The sequence below is a fragment of the Lepisosteus oculatus genome, chromosome 14 (assembly GCF_040954835.1).
Source record: "Lepisosteus oculatus isolate fLepOcu1 chromosome 14, fLepOcu1.hap2, whole genome shotgun sequence".
NCBI classification, from domain to species: domain Eukaryota; kingdom Metazoa; phylum Chordata; class Actinopteri; order Semionotiformes; family Lepisosteidae; genus Lepisosteus; species Lepisosteus oculatus.
In genome coordinates this window covers 17,665,038-17,670,037 of record NC_090709.1, presented here as the reverse complement: position 1 = coordinate 17,670,037, position 5,000 = coordinate 17,665,038, and the positions used below count along the sequence as shown (strand labels likewise).

General features: G+C 52.1%; 1 protein-coding gene and 7 non-coding genes across 8 annotated transcripts in view; 1 reads left to right on the top strand and 7 right to left on the bottom strand.

The window, feature by feature from the left end:
* LOC138242792 (zinc finger protein 271-like) overlaps positions 1-5,000 on the top strand; it is a 781,993-nt gene that overhangs the window by 164,867 nt on the left and 612,126 nt on the right. The window lies entirely within an intron of this gene.
* LOC138217138 (5S ribosomal RNA) lies at positions 490-608 on the bottom strand. Its single transcript, XR_011180851.1, has one exon. It is a non-coding gene; the product is annotated as a 5S ribosomal RNA (ribosomal RNA).
* LOC138243963 (5S ribosomal RNA) lies at positions 1,146-1,264 on the bottom strand. The gene has a single exon (XR_011192577.1). It is a non-coding gene; the product is annotated as a 5S ribosomal RNA (ribosomal RNA).
* Positions 1,803-1,921, bottom strand: LOC138216463 (5S ribosomal RNA). The gene has a single exon (XR_011180175.1). It is a non-coding gene; the product is annotated as a 5S ribosomal RNA (ribosomal RNA).
* Positions 2,459-2,577, bottom strand: LOC138216538 (5S ribosomal RNA). The gene has a single exon (XR_011180250.1). It is a non-coding gene; the product is annotated as a 5S ribosomal RNA (ribosomal RNA).
* LOC138216451 (5S ribosomal RNA) lies at positions 3,114-3,232 on the bottom strand. Its single transcript, XR_011180163.1, has one exon. It is a non-coding gene; the product is annotated as a 5S ribosomal RNA (ribosomal RNA).
* Positions 3,770-3,888, bottom strand: LOC138245133 (5S ribosomal RNA). The gene has a single exon (XR_011193747.1). It is a non-coding gene; the product is annotated as a 5S ribosomal RNA (ribosomal RNA).
* Positions 4,426-4,544, bottom strand: LOC138243962 (5S ribosomal RNA). Its single transcript, XR_011192576.1, has one exon. It is a non-coding gene; the product is annotated as a 5S ribosomal RNA (ribosomal RNA).

Genomic DNA, 5,000 nt, shown 5'->3' with positions numbered 1-5,000 from the left:
ACCTCTTTTACGACGCTGCTTTTTTTCCCTTGCGTTTTTCTCTTCTTCCCACGTTCTCTCTCTTCACTGCCTTCGTCCCCGCTCTATTTCACTTCAGCCTTTCACTCTTGCTTCCTTCCAATGAGGACGGAGCTGCGGGAGAAAGGGCGCTATAGATGATCGCTGTGGAGAGCTGCTGCTGTGCTTTGACATCTGAGCTCTGTGGAAAACGATCTCAATACAATTCTGAAAAACGCGACTCTCCGAACGCCAGCCGAACAAGTCTCCACAGCCAAAGCGCTGTGTCTCTTTTCAGCTGGCGATAAACCTTTCCTCGATCCTTTGCGGACTTGTAAAACTGTTCCTGATCAGAATAAAAAACGCTCACGCTAATACACAAGCACCCGTGTCTCGCCAAAGCTGACAAATAAACAGACGGACAAGCCGCACTGCACGTGTGAACAGGGGAATGAGCGAGCGAGCGGGGGTAGGGCGCCTCCTGCGCTTAAAAGCTTACAGCACCTGGTATTCCCAGGCGGTCTCCCATCCAAGTACTAACCATGCCCATCCCTGTTTAGCTTCCGAGATCAGACGAGATCAGGCGTGCTCAAGGGGGTGTGGCCGTAAGCGAGACCAAAGCTCGCTGGCACCCTTCTTATTGAGAGGACAGCTCCGTCACCTCTTTTACGACGCTGCTTTTTTTCCCTTGCGTTTTTCTCTTCTTCCCACGTTCTCTCTCTTCACTGCCTTCGTCCCCGCTCTATTTCACTTCAGCCTTTCACTCTTGCTTCCTTCCAATGAGGACGGAGCTGCGGGAGAAAGGGCGCTATAGAGGATCGCTGTGGAGAGCTGCTGCTGTGCTTTGACATCTGAGCTCTGTGGAAAACGATCTCAATACAATTCTGAAAAACGCGACTCTCCGAACGCCAGCCGAACAAGTCTCCACAGCCGAAGCGCTGTGTCTCTTTTCAGCTGGCGATAAACCTTTCCTCGATCCTTTGCGGACTTGTAAAACTGTTCCTGATCAGAATAAAAAACGCTCACGCTAATACACAAGCACCCGTGTCTCGCCAAAGCTGACAAATAAACAGACGGACAAGCCGCACTGCACGTGTGAACAGGGGAATGAGCGAGCGAGCGGGGATAGGGCGCCTCCTGCGCTTAAAAGCTTACAGCACCTGGTATTCCCAGGCGGTCTCCCATCCAAGTACTAACCAGGCCCATCCCTGTTTAGCTTCCGAGATCAGACGAGATCAGGCGTGCTCAAGGGGGTGTGGCCGTAAGCGAGAGCAAGGCTCGCTGGCACCCTTCTTATTGAGAGGACAGCTCCGTCACCTCTTTTACGACGCTGCTCTTTTTCCCTTGCGTTTTTCTCTTCTTCCCACGTTCTCTCTCTTCACTGCCTTCGTCCCCGCTCTATTTCACTTCAGCCTTTCACTCTTGCTTCCTTCCAATGAGGACGGAGCTGCGGGAGAAAGGGCGCTATAGAGGATCGCTGTGGAGAGCTGCTGCTGTGCTTTGACATCTGAGCTCTGTGGAAAACGATCTCAATACAATTCTGAAAAACGCGACTCTCCGAACGCCAGCCGAACAAGTCTCCACAGCCGATGCGCTGTGTCTCTTTTCAGCTGGCGATAAACCTTTCCTCGATTCTTTGCGGACTTGTTAAACTGTTCCTGATCAGAACAAAAAAACGCTCACGCTAATACACAAGCACCCGTGTCTCGCCAAAGCTGACAAATAAACAGACGGACAAGCCGCACTGCACGTGTGAACAGGGGAATGAGCGAGCGAGCGGGGATAGGGCGCCTCCTGCGCTTAAAAGCTTACAGCACCTGGTATTCCCAGGCGGTCTCCCATCCAAGTACTAACCAGGCCCATCCCTGTTTAGCTTCCGAGATCAGATGAGATCAGGCGTGCTCAAGGGGGTGTGGCCGTAAGCGAGAGCAAGGCTCGCTGGCACCCTTCTTATTGAGAGGACAGCTCCGTCACCTCTTTTACGACGCTGCTTTTTTTCCCTTGCGTTTTTCTCTTCTTCCCACGTTCTCTCTCTTCACTGCCTTCGTCCCCGCTCTATTTCACTTCAGCCTTTCACTTTTGCTTCCTTCCAATGAGGACGCAGCTGCGGGAGAAAGGGCGCTATAGAGGATCGCTGTGGAGAGCTGCTGCTGTGCTTTGACATCTGAGCTCTGTGGAAAACGATCTCAATACAATTCTGAAAAACGCGACTCTCCGAACGCCAGCCGAACAAGTCTCCACAGCCGAAGCGCTGTGTCTCTTTTCAGCTGGCGATAAACCTTTCCTCGATCCTTTGCGGACTTGTAAAACTGTTCCTGATCAGAATAAAAAACGCTCACGCTAATACACAAGCACCCGTGTCTCACCAAAGCTGACAAATAAACAGACGGACAAGCCGCACTGCACGTGTGAACAGGGGAATGAGCGAGCGAGCGGGGATAGGGCGCCTCCTGCGCTTAAAAGCTTACAGCACCTGGTATTCCCAGGCGGTCTCCCATCCAAGTACTAACCAGGCCCATCCCTGTTTAGATTCTGAGATCAGACGAGATCAGGCGTGCTCAAGGGGGTGTGGCCGTAAGCGAGAGCAAGGCTCGCTGGCACCCTTCTTATTGAGAGGACAGCTCCGTCACCTCTTTTACGACGCTGCTTTTTTCCCTTGCGTTTTTCTCTTCTTTCCACGTTCTCTCTCTTCACTGCCTTCGTCCCCGCTCTATTTCACTTCAGCCTTTCACTCTTGCTTCCTTCCAATGAGGACGGAGCTGCGGGAGAAAGGGCGCTATAGAGGATCGCTGTGGAGAGCTGCTGCTGTGCTTTGACATCTGAGCTCTGTGGAAAACGATCTCAATACAATTCTGAAAAACGCGACTCTCCGAACGCCAGCCGAACAAGTCTCCACAGCCGAAGCGCTGTGTCTCTTTTCAGCTGGCGATAAACCTTTCTTCGATCCTTTGCGGACTTGTAAAACTGTTCCTGATCAGAATAAAAAACGCTCACGCTAATACACAAGCACCCGTGTCTCGCCAAAGCTGACAAATAAACAGACGGACAAGCCGCACTGCACGTGTGAACAGGGGAATGAGCGAGCGAGGGGGGATAGGGCGCCTCCTGCGCTTAAAAGCTTACAGCACCTGGTATTCCCAGGCGGTCTCCCATCCAAGTACTAACCAGGCCCATCCCTGTTTAGCTTCCGAGATCAGATGAGATCAGGCGTGCTCAAGGGGGTGTGGCCGTAAGCGAGATCAAGGCTCGCTAGCACCCTTCTTATTGAGAGGACAGCTCCGTCACCTCTTTTACGACGCTGCTTTTTTTCCCTTGCGTTTTTCTCTTCTTCCCACGTTCTCTCTCTTCACTGCCTTCGTCCCCGCTCTATTTCACTTCAGCCTTTCACTCTTGCTTCCTTCCAATGAGGACGGAGCTGCGGGAGAAAGGGCGCTATAGATGATCGCTGTGGAGAGCTGCTGCTGTGCTTTGACATCTGAGCTCTGTGGAAAACGATCTCAATACAATTCTGAAAAACGCGACTCTCCGAACGCCAGCCGAACAAGTCTCCACAGCCAAAGCGCTGTGTCTCTTTTCAGCTGGCGATAAACCTTTCCTCGATCCTTTGCGGACTTGTAAAACTGTTCCTGATCAGAATAAAAAACGCTCACGCTAATACACAAGCACCCGTGTCTCGCCAAAGCTGACAAATAAACAGACGGACAAGCCGCACTGCACGTGTGAACAGGGGAACGAGCAAGCGAGCGGGGATAGGGCGCCTCCTGCGCTTAAAAGCTTACAGCACCTGGTATTCCCAGGCGGTCTCCCATCCAAGTACTAACCAGGCCCATCCCTGTTTAGCTTCCGAGATCAGACGAGATCAGGCGTGCTCAAGGGGGTGTGGCCATAAGCGACACCAAGGCTCGCTGTCACCCTTCTTATTGAGAGGACAGCTCCGTCACCTCTTTTACGACGCTGCTTTTTTTCCCTTGCGTTATTCTCTTCTTCCCACGTTCTCTCTCTTCACTGCCTTCGTTCCCGCTCCATTTCACTTCAGCCTTTCACTCTTGCTTCCTTCCAATGAGGACGGAGCTGCGGGAGAAAGGGCGCTATAGAGGATCGCTGTGGAGAGCTGCTGCTGTGCTTTGACATCTGAGCTCTGTGGAAAACGATCTCAATACAATTCTGAAAAACGCGACTCTCCGAACGCCAGCCGAACAAGTCTCCACAGCCGAAGCGCTGTGTCTCTTTTCAGCTGGCGATAAACCTTTCCTCGATCCTTTGCGGACTTGTAAAACTGTTCCTGATCAGAATAAAAAACGCTCACGCTAATACACAAGCACCCGTGTCTCGCCAAAGCTGACAAATAAACAGACGGACAAGCCGCACTGCACGTGTGAACAGGGGAATGAGCGAGCGAGCGGGGATAGGGCGCCTCCTGCGCTTAAAAGCTTACAGCACCTGGTATTCCCAGGCGGTCTCCCATCCAAGTACTAACCAGGCCCATCCCTGTTTAGCTTCCGAGATCAGACGAGATCAGGCGTGCTCAAGGGGGTGTGGCCGTAAGCGAGACCAAAGCTCGCTGGCACCCTTCTTATTGAGAGGACAGCTCCGTCACCTCTTTTACGAAGCTGCTTTTTTTCCCTTGCGTTTTTCTCTTCTTCCCACGTTCTCTCTCTTCACTGCCTTCGTCCCCGCTCTATTTCACTTCAGCCTTTCACTCTTGCTTCCTTCCAATGAGGACGGAGCTGCGGGAGAAAGGGCGCTATCGATGATCGCTGTGGAGAGCTTCTGCTGTGCTTTGACATCTGAGCTCTGTGGAAAACGATCTCAATACAATTCTGAAAAACGCGACTCTCCGAACGCCAGCCGAACAAGTCTCCACAGCCAAAGCGCTGTGTCTCTTTTCAGCTGGCGATAAACCTTTCCTCGATCCTTTGCGGACTTGTAAAACTGTTCCTGATCAGAATAAAAAACGCTCACGCTAATACACAAGCACCCGTGTCTCGCCAAAGCTGACAAAT